This window comes from Lactuca virosa, chromosome 1 (genome assembly GCF_052849685.1).
Source record: "Lactuca virosa cultivar CGN04683 chromosome 1, Lactuca_virosa_CGN04683_v6, whole genome shotgun sequence".
Lineage (NCBI taxonomy): Eukaryota > Viridiplantae > Streptophyta > Magnoliopsida > Asterales > Asteraceae > Lactuca > Lactuca virosa.
Genome location: NC_136426.1, coordinates 288,063,527 through 288,075,941, shown reverse-complemented (window position 1 = coordinate 288,075,941; position 12,415 = coordinate 288,063,527).

The following is a 12,415-nucleotide window of genomic DNA, read 5'->3' as shown; positions in this document are numbered from 1 at the left end:
TGGGAAGTCGACGTCAGTGATGGTTTTTTGAGTTTGTTTGTTTCAGAAGATGTGGTATCAGAACAACACACAATTTAGTTCGAACTTGGTTAAGACTTTCCTTCCGAACCCAGAAATTTTGGTGATCCTTTTCCGAGACCAAAATTCTTTTTGAGGAAGTGCGTTCCTGGAATAAAAGGTCTCTAGTCTTTGACGTTCAGTTCGAATGATCATTTGAGGATCATCTTCCGGGTGGAGAGGAGCGAACTTTGTGTAGAATTTGCTGTAAGGAGAGAGAGGAAAATCAATTTGGTCCGAGTCTTGGCTGGGAAGATCACAGTGCATAAAAGGTACTATGTTCAGATCATGTAAGATCCCTTCATGACACATAGGAGAAATTCCTAGCATCAGATTAGGATGGTCTTTGAGGGCTTGAGTCCGGATGCTTTCCTGAACAACTTGATTAATTTCCTCTTGGGACCAGCCAGTTCTCTTTCTCAAGGGAGGTTCGGAGTAGGGAAATTTAGAGATGGGCTTCTTTCCCTTATCTTGCTTTTTTTTTCAGAGCGGAGAGGATGTGTTGCATGTTCTCGTCTACAACGAATCTCAGAGGAGAGGAAGGCAGGGGTTCTTTCGGAATATCATCGGGCTTTCGAAGAGGAGAGCCTTCTTTGATCGAAGCAATTTTTGGAGATGGGATCGGGGGCAACATTGAAGTGCAGGCTCGGAAGGCTTCAACGACTAGTTTAGATTTAGCTTCTTCTCGACTTTGTTGAAGAACGTCAGCCAGAGTTGATGGCCATGAAACTGCTGACCAGATCCTTTGCTCTGCCTCGGAGAGCACCTTGGCTGGAAATATTTTCGAGGCTGGAAGCCCTATGATGGCATTAGAGATATACAGATATTCTTTATCATCGCTATCATCATCACCACCTAGAAGACCTGAAAGAACTTGAACAGAATCAGCAGAGTTTTCATCTCGGAGTCTAAACTACGAGACATGTTTCCAGGAAAAGGGTTGAGTTATCTAGCTAGGTCCTTCTCCACCTCTTACAACGGAGCACGCGACAACTAGTTCAAGCAATGTAGAAGCATTAACATCCTAGAATTTAGCAAACACTTTTTGAAAACTTTGATTCATCTGAAGACTCAGAGCGCCATAAGCTTCAGCAGTAGGAGCCTGAGCTTTGAGGCGTTCGAATAATTTGCTGAGGACGGAGAGCATCTCGTCGAATTTGTTATTCGGAACATCGATGATGTTCCATTATGCCCGTAGAAGCTTGATTAACACTTGTTGGATGATTAGGTTCATTTCATCTTTCTTTCGGATCTCTTTCTCAAGACGTTGGATCTGTTTTTCATGGCGAACGTGGGTCTGCTTGATGAGTTCGTTTGATGCATTGAGCATATCGCCACAGACCTTCTGATGGATTTTGTATAATACAACATCCTATAGTGCACATACAACCCTAAAAGCTTTGGATCTATTTTTTCTCTAATTATACATGCAATATTGTTTCCAAAGCTTTAAGCCTACAACTAAGATATAATTGATATAAACAACATAGAATTGAGTTATAGAGTTGCCTCTTTGTTGTAGCCTGTAGTTTTGGCCTTTAAGAACTTAATGCCCCGAATGTTCACCTCAAATGGAATCACAACACACCTTGGAGAAAGGATGACTTTTGAGAGAGTTTCTTGCACTAGAAATCGGCTCATGAACTCTTAGAACATTAGCTCACGATTTTGGCTATGGGGAGTTCTATATATAGTCTAAGGGTCATGGTTAAACCCTAATCCTTACCCTTGGGCTTATTATCCATGATCCATGATTCAAGTGGGCTAACTCTTTATGGATTCCACCATAAACTTAGTCCATCATGTATCATAATCTCAAACCATATATATATATATATATATATATATATATATATATATATATATATATATATATATATAAAACTAATTTACACAATTAGTCCCCATCAATTTAATTAGTCTCTTTTGACCACAAAATTAATTCCAAATTAATTCTTGATCAATACTAATTAAATCATATGATTTCATATTAATATATTAGAACTTATAATATATTAATAAATCATAAATAACCTCATCTCAAAAGTCCATCCTATCAAATTGTCTTGGTGATATGCAACCCAAATGGACCATGCTACTCTCGGGTTAAGTACATACCAATAATACTTATGGGCTTAGACACTTAATCCAACAGTCTCCCACTTGGATAAGTCTAATAACTATTATTGCAAGTACGACTCCAAAAACCCGACTAGCATTCGTAGCTTTTAAAAGTCGTTGTCGAACTCTGACCTAGTCAATGACGTGTCCATTAGATAAGGGATCATATATTCCTCCATTCTAGATATCGTATGGACTGAGACATGGAATTAAAATCATTCTCTCTGTCCATCTGTTGTTTCCTGATTTCCGATTAATGACGACCGACTAATTGAACAAATCAAATCAGTCCAGGCTTGGCCAAGCACTTAGGGGTGTCATCACTAAATCATCGAGGGGCCCACAGATATCGCTTTTATCCCTCCAAGGGTAAAAGGAATGGATAAACTTCGAATCATATGATTTCTATATCTACTCATTAAATCATACACAATGATATGTTTTATAACACAGAGTTACTGGTGCGTTTTCATATCATCAATGTGCAACCGACTTGTAAACTGCAACTCATATCTCTCCGTTCGAAGAATATAAGATATGATTGTCTCATGATCACTCGTGAGAAAATCCATGAAGTGATTCAGATGAGCGTGGGTTGAATCCAATACTCGAATCTTATTCCAGGAGTACTCATGAATACTGCAAGCAAACTTGTGCTATGTCTAAACGCCTTTAGAAAAACTACAGACCCATTCATGACAGTCTTGCCTCAATACTTACTTCCAAAGTATGATCGACTGTGGATGGTTTGAATAACCTAGTTATTCGGGAAGTCAAAACATGCAAAGTGAAACACAAGAATAATACTAATCTTATATGGCCCCAAAACTTTTGAGTGTAAATAAAATACCTTTTATTTAATCGCCATATTGATTACTCATTATTCATTGTATAATGTTTCGAATAATCAACTTAATACTTGAATTAAAACAATAGTTGTCCCATGCTCCAAGCATGCACACTATGTATATCTATGGTCCTTACTTTGTGAAATAGATCAATCGAAGAAACATTTCAATGATGCTCATTTCATAATTCCAAATCCTTATTGCAAGTGTAAGAATTCCAAATTATTGTCACTGCTAGAATATGTTAGATTCTAAACTTATATGCAGTGATCCTTTTGTAATGTCTCGGTACCAAAAGTCACAGAGACTTCACCAACGATATTACCAAAATTTCCACTGGAGATTGATAGTAAGACAATTCCAAGGAAGCGAAGTCTCAAATTCAAAGTACATTGTTTTGAACATCCTTCTTGCATAAAAGTTTCTAACTTTCTCCTCATTCTTAATCTCCAACGCCATTATGGAAAACATTTCCATATTTGCCATATGACAAATTACTATTAATAGAATCCTTTCTATTCATAATAACGTCAATATGGTCCATCCATTACTATACTTCCAACTGTCCTTAAGCAACCAATCCTTGGCGAACCTTAGATTGTCCTTCAACAGTTGTTTAACCACATTAGTCATATCCGGTTCTATCCTTTTTTCCCTCTTAATGCCCTAGGCATTTGGAAAACTAAGAACGGATAAATATTATAGCACATGTAATCGATCCTATACCCGAACCATATCATACACGATTCATTATGTCTTACATAAAGACATGATACTTGACCAGTCTTTTGCTATAATTTTTCTATGTGACATGTTCTCACAATTCAGATTATGAAGAGGGATGTCGTAATCATAATCGAATTTTGAGAACGCAATTAACATTTCTATATATAGAATTTCCTTATGTTGAACCATTCCAACATAACATTCATATATATTCGACTAAATTGATTAAAATCTCACAATCTAAGCTTTTAGATTTGAAATGAAGTATAATATCCTCTCCCTTAATTATAGAAAAACAACTTTTCAAACTCTACAACCTTGCGAATTGAAACTTTTGTTTTCTATTATTAACATTGCTAACTTGCAACATTCACCATAATTGATTATGCTCCCACTATCATAATAATTACATCTTTATTAGCATAACACTTATGCTCCCACTAGCTTTGACATGTACCCAGAAATCAGCTGAACTTCTAGAAATCAATACTTCATTGATTTTCTTACCAAAGTTCTGATTTCTGATATGAGATGCTTTGATAAGACTATATCTAGGCTTCTCAAACTCATACACCTTTCCTTAGATAACTCACATGTGTGTCTGAAGAGTTTAAGAACTTACAACACTAAGTCTCAAATGTTTAGACCTTTTGCCATTTTTCACAATTCGAACTATGAAGAGGGATGTCGTAATCATAATCGAATTTGAGAATGCACATATCACAATTGCTATCTCCTTAAAATCTACTTTGTGAAAGCGTTTCCTCACCATCATTTTATGAATCGGAGAGAAACCTTATGACACTTAGATTTTATGGTGTATGTGTTCCTGTCCATGTGAATTTGTCAAATCATTATCATAAGACAAGGTCTATGACAAATTCAAACTCATATGGACTGAACCTATTCAATCTTAATTTCTTGCCACTTGGCAGCACAAGGGTCTACCATGTCTTCCAAGTTGTTAAGCAGCTCACCCTTACTAATCAATGAACTTTCACTGACCAAGGTGCTTTGCCCTATGCAAACACTTGAGAACTCATAGAACTCACATGCATAGTCAACTTTTAACTGGAATGAGCACAGAAACAATAATATGTCAACATGACAGGTTACAAACCTCAAGTCATGTGCTTGTGATAAACAAATAGATTTATTCTTGATCAGTTCTTGAAACTTTTCAAGATCTTTAAGACTCCCACTGACCTCTTGACATATAAGATTCTCTTGTCATGAACCATTCCTTGACAAACAAATATTCAAAAGTTAGTGCGGATTCTTATCAAGATAAACAATTCTGACAATTGGTCTTAGTTGGTCTTTATTTTATCCAAAACATCACAACTTACCAATTTCAAATGTACAAGAGTAGAAACATTTTACTCTACATTTGATGAGTGTTATAAACCTTCTTAAGATATGTCACTCAAGTTTCAATCTTGCAGTATAACTCTAAGATTCGATTTTGGAACGAAGTATGACTTATCTTCTTGATTTAACCATTTCAACAATTCACGATTCCTCTTCTTAACCATACAAATGCACTAAAGTGTCCTTAGAGGATCAATTGTGATATGGTTTCTCATAATCATTAAGATGATCATAAAACACGATACTAAAGTACTCTCCCATCTTTTCAGATTAGAGAAACTTTTATCTTTCTGCCGACTTTGATTCTTCTCATTCGTTCTGCCATACATTGAAACTTTTCCAATGTTTCAGAATTACACTTAAACTTGTAAGCACAACCATATTTACTTACTTTCAGTAAATCATAACGAATAGTCTTACCGATCTTTCTGGTGAACCTTGACCAGTGCACAAGAATGTGTACTCGATCCCTTAGTCCTTCACTTGAATCACATATACATGTGATCAAGGAATTAGTCTTAATTTGCCAAAGATGAAAACTCTCTTTCATCATACAATACAACTTGCATGATTCCAAGTTTCTGTCCAATTGAAACTTGGGTGATGAGAATCTTTCCTTATTTGGTAAATTTTGACACTACCACAAACGAAAGAATCAAATCCATTGCTAAACATAGAAACATACAAACATCAATTTTCACAAATGCTATTGCAAGGAAATATAAAATAATGTAAAATTCAGAATTTTCTTTATTTTATAAAACTGCGGAAAAACTTTTCCTTACAATGCAAATACAAATGAAAACTATGTTACTACATATTTCTAAGCAATCTATCATAACTCTCAAGTAGCAGCTCAAGAATCTGATCATCGAATCATGCGATCGAAATCCATCTCTTCGTGATTAGATTCAGCTTACTCTTTCTTTAAGCTTCCTTTCTTTTTTTCGATTCTACAAAACATCAAGATGCGACCTAGTAACATCATGTATTAAGATTATCCAAATAGGAACTTAATAGAGTTAGATAGTGGACTTACCTGAAGCAAAGACATACACTCTGAATTTACCAACCTTATGGTGCTTCAGGTAGATACGGAAGATTCGCAACCAATGCCCCTTCTCTTGGCAATAGAAGCAAACAGACTCTTTTGGAATGGCACACGGGATAATCTCAGGCTTAGCCTTTCTCTTTACCATTTGGTCAACCGAGTTAACTATGGCCGATCCCTTTCCATTGGGAAGAGAAGACTTTTCTGGACTTCCAATGTTTCCATTGTTAATGTCCATGGAAGTTTGGGAAATCGATCTTCCAATCAGATTTGTTTTTCCTGTACGCCAAATCATTTCTGATTCAGCAGCAATTAGCAAATAGGGAAGATCGATAAGGGTCATGTTGTGATATGTCATATATTAATCTTTTACAAACTGACTATACGACTCGGGAAGTAACTGAAGAACCAAGTCAACAGCCAACTTCCTTGACACCGCGACACCCAATATTCCCATCCGGTCAATGTGTGACTTTATTTCCAAGACATGTACACACAAAGACCTTCCATCTTGGTGTTTTCTAGCCAATAGGGTTTGAGTGACCTTGAAATTTTCAAGTCTTTGAGCTTGTAGGTCAAGGAGAATAATTGGAGGAGGTGGAGGAAGTGAAGTATGATTCCCATTTCCATGATCCAATCGTGGAACATCATCTTCAGGAGGAAATCTTGTTCCAAAAGATTTGGGAAGACCATAGTTGTCTGAACTAGACATCTACAAGGGAGAAATTCAAGTTAGTTGATTTAAGTCCTTAATATAACACCCAAATGAAATATTAAGGCTAGGACCCAACACAATAATTTACAATTCAGAAGAGGGATGCCGTAATCCAATTGTAAACTATTTGAAGGTAGGTAAATGACGCTTTACCAATTTCCACCACGAAAAATGAAAAGGAATTTTAGGTTTTAAGTGAATTGAAACTCCTAGATCCTTTGAGATTCATTGAACTTTTCAATGGCATGTTTAAATCTCGATTGTTCCCTTCAAGTTTGTGACTGGGATACCGAGGATCACAAAAAAGGTGTGAATAACCATGCAAATTAGCTTGGTACACTCAATGTTACAACCACCTAATTAATGTGCCGGTTAACCACACATGCTCCATTGATCTATGATTAACATCAAGATACCCTTTGCCACACACTGTCAGTACCAGATTAGTGTGTCGGTCAACCACACACGCTCCACTAACGACTTAACAAGGTGCAAAGTGCAATTTCATGGGTTAGCACAAAATTCACATTTTTCTAAAGTAACTAAGATTGGGAATTTATAAGTGTTTAGTTACTTAGTATTTCATTATACGTTTAATAAAAATTTAAATCTTCTGTCAAACCCGTTCGGCTAACGACCCTCCACCAGTCAAGGAAGCGGTGGGTGAGAGTGAACACCCATTAAACTGCCATTTTAAAGGCAGTAACCTTATACCTCCCTTATAGACCGACTTCGTGAATGAGGCCTACTAACGGTAAGACTGGCTTTACTCTTATACATATATATAAATATTAAACCTATAATATTATAATTGTATAAGGGTTGAATTTTAAACTTTTAAAATTCTAGGGTTTGGAATTAAATGTTTCAAAGTGAGACTTTGCGTTTACAAATTCCAAAACTTGAGGGCAAGTTTTGAACTATTCAAAAACTTTTGGTTTCCATAACTTATGAGTTTAATATAGGTTTTATGAAAGGACTCATGACATTCCATAACTTGAGGACAAGTTATGGAGATCATAAAAAACATTTATTAAAAGGACTCTTCATGTTCCATAACTTGAGGACAAGTTATGGAAGACATAAAACCATTTAAGATGGCATTTTAAAATGAGACTTTTCACTTTCCATAACTTGAGGCAAGTTATGGATTTCATCAAAAACATTTAGATCAAATATTCTAACTAACAAAATCAAACAATTTGTCTATGATCTAAATTAAACTCATAAGTCAAGATAATTCATATCAAACAAGTTTCAAGAACTTAGCCTAATCATATAAACTAATACAAATCATGAAACTTTGACAATTATCTTTTAATTGGATGAGAATCATCATTACCCTATCAACAAAATCAAATTTTATGAACTAAAACATTTTGTGGTAATGATTCGAATCCAAAACAGGCCAAAAAACTCGAAAAACTGTTGTTTGGACAGGCAACTCGTCGAGCCCCATACTGGACTCAACGAGTCCAAGGCAAAATGCATCCTACTCGTCGAGTCCAAGCATGGAATCGTCGAGTAGGGCTGTCAGACTGATGCGTGTATCGGCTTGATTTATTGAGTGGACCACAAATATATGGAAAGAAAATGATAGATTTGATAAACAAACTAGACCTATAGCTTGTAAATCTGAAGACAAACTAAGACCAATTAGTTTGAATTCGATCAACTCAAGGATCACGTCCAAAAGATGATAATTTGTGAACTATGACAATAATTCAAAGTGAACAAAAGGGTTCTTTTATTAAAATTCGACTATTATTTTTCCCATTCATAAACTTGGCTTTATATGAAGCCTTTATTACAAAGTTGGTGGTTACAAGCCAACCAACCAACTACTCATTAAAACTAGTAAATGAAAATTAAGGAAACTCTTGAAATATCACAAAAAAAAATCGCTTGCCACACTTATGAATGTCACAAAAACGTCCATGTCTTCAATTGTTAGTAATTGGTTATGAGAAGATGTAAAGAGTGTAACTCCCAAGGATTAAAGAGAGCCATCAATGATAAGAGTGTAACTCCCAAAGTTTAAAGAGAGCCATCAATGATACCCTTCCAAATGCTTCCATAATCACCCTAGCTTTGAATCAATCAATCAATCAAGTCTTGGATTTATTAAACATTTATTAATTTAATTAAGAAAACCCTAATCCATCAACTACGTTACCATGCACACCCCATAGGCCATTAAGCCCAAACAACTTTCTAGCCCAACATTAAGCTACCCATAACCTTTTGGGCCTTCATTATCCATACACGGATCACAGACAACATTTCAGCTTTGAAAAGTTAACACATTTGCATCATATATAATAGAAAACAACTCATGGCTCTGATACCACTGATAGGTTTTTTATACTACAACATCCTATGGTGCACATACAACCCTAAAAGCTTTGGATCTATGTTTTCTCTAATTATACATGCAATATTGTTTCCAAAGCTTTAAGCCTACAACTAACATACAATTGATATAAACAACATAGAATTAAGTTATAGAGTTACGTCTTTATTGTAGCTTGTAGTTTTGGCCTTTAAGAACTTAGTGCCCCAAATGTTGCACCTCAAATGGAATTAAAACACACCTTGGACAAAGGATGACTTTTAAGAGAGCTTCTTGCACTAGAAATCGGCTCATGAACTCTTAGAACATTAGCTCATGATTTTGGCTATGGGGAGTTCTATATATAGTCTAAGGGTCATGGTTAAATCCTAATCCATACCTTTGGGCTTATTTGTTGGGTTATGGGCATTCTAACACTCCTATGGTGTACATGCAACCCTATAAACCTTGGATCTATGTTTTCTCTATTATACATGCAAATAATAACTATTCCAAGGTTTCATCCTAACTAGCATATTATGAAGCACCTATATTACAAAGTTCTAGTTAGATGACATACCTTTTGATGTAGCTTGATGTCTTCAAGCTTTAAGAGCTTAGCCCCAATAGTGTGGAAGCCTCAAATGGAATCACAAATCACCAAAACACCTTGGAAGAACTTGAGAGAATATGTATGCACACTAAAATCGGCCCACTCTTATTTTCACACACTTGTGCCAATTTTGTGAGCCAAGGACCCCTTTATATATTATGGAGGATTAGGGTTACATCCATGTAAACCCTAATACCCATGACCTTTCATTTACATAGGATCCATGGATTAAAAGCTCCATGGACCATCCATGAAAGCTTAGCCCAACCTAAATGAACTTGGCCCATTCCATATATATATAAGAGTCCATATTTAATTAGTTCTTTTTGATCACTTAATTAATTCTTGATCAATACTAATTAAATAATATGATTCCATATTAATATATTAGAACTTATAATATATTAATATAAATCATAAATATACTATTCTCAAAAGACTATCCATATAAATTGTGCCGGTGAAGTGCAACCCAAATGGACCATGTCCGGTCGGGTCAAGTACATACCAAATATAGTTATGGACTTAGACATTAATCCAACAGTCTCCCACTTGGATAAGTCTAAAACTATTATTGAGTATGACTTCAAAACCTAACTGGCAATCGGAGCTCTTAAAGCCGCTGTCGAACTCTGACCTTGTCAATGACTTGTCCATTAGATAAGGGATCATATATTCCTCCATTCTAGATATCATATGGACTGAGACATGGATTATAATCATTCTCTCTGTCCATTTGTTGTTTCCCGATTTTCGATTTTATGATGACTGACTGATTGAACAAATCAAATCAGTCCTGGCTTGGCCAAGCACTCACATGTGTCATCGCTAAATCATCGAGGGGCCCACATATATCGCTTTTATCCCGAAGGTAAAAGGAATGGATAAACTTCGACTCATATGGCTTGTTCTACTACTTGTTGAATCATACACAAAGGCACGTTTTATAACATCGAGTTACCAAATGCGTTTTCGTGCAATCAATGTATAACCAACTCATAGTAACAACTCATATCTCTAGGTTTGAAGAATATAACATATTATCGTCTCATGATCACTCGTGATAAAATCCATGAAGTGATTCAAATGAGCGCGGGTTGAATCTATTACTCAGAACTTATGAGCACTCATGAGTGTTGTAGAACCACTTTGTCCACCAACTTGGACCTCTACAAACCAACCCATGACAGTCTTGATTCATATCTACTTCCAACATATGACCGACTGTGGATGGTTTGAATAACTTAATCATTCAGGAAGAGCGACTTAGTTATTCTGGAAGTCAAAACATGCAAAGTGAAACACAAGAATAAATGAATCAAATATGGTATCAAACCCTATGAATATGAATAAACACTTTTATTTATCACCATACTGATTACTCATTATTCATTGTTTCGGTTTTATCAACTTTATACTTGAATTAAAAACACTAGTTGTCCCATGCTCCAAGCATGTACACTATTTTTTTCTTAAACAATAGCTTTGCCATACACCAAGTATGCACTCTATGTTTGTCTATGATCCTTACTTTGTGAAATAAACCAATTGAACATAATTTCAATGATTCTAATTTCACACTCCCAAATCCTTATCGAAAAATGTGAGAATTTCAAATTCCTATCATTTATCGAAATCTGTTTAGATTTTAAACTTATATGCATTGACCCTCCTGTAATGAATATGTACAAAGTCACACAGACTTGTCAACAGTCATTATAAGGTATTCCAATGGAGATCAACTCCATGGAAACTAAGTCTCATATTCAAAGTACATTGCTTTGGACATGCTTCTTGCATTAAGTTTTCTAATCTTACACAGATAACTTCCACCTATGGAGACAACTCCATATTCTCATTTTGACTATCACTTCTGAATAAGAGATGCCTCTTTTTCAGAATATGTCAATATGGTCCTTCCAAAATTAGCACTATACTTTCAACTGTCCCTGAGCAACCAATCTTTGGTAAACCTCAGATTGTCCTCGACAATTGCTTAATCATTTTAGTCATATCTAATTCTAGACCTTTTCCCTTCTTAGTGCCTCTGGGCATTTGGAAAAATTTAGAAATGAAAAATATTATAGCACATGCAATCGATCCTGTACCCAAAGCAAATGGTACACAATTCATGATGTCTCACATAAAGACATGATTCTAGACCAGTCTTTTGCTACAATATTTTTATTTGCCATGTTTTCAAAATTTGACTATGAAGAGGGATGCCGTAATCATAATCGAATTTTGAGAACGCAATATATAGAATTTCCTTAAGTTGAACCAATCCAACATGAAATTCATATATATATATATATATATATATATATATATATATATATATATATATATATATATATATATATATATATATATATATATATATATATTCTTGAGTAAAGATGATTAAGGTCTCAATCTAAGCCTTTAGAACTGAAATGAAGTATATACTCTCCCTTAATTATAGCAAAAGAACTTTTTCAATCTCTGCAGCCTCACGAATTGAAACTTTTGTTTTCTATAATTAACATTGCTAACTTGCAACACTAACAATAATTATCATGCTCCCACTAACATGATGATT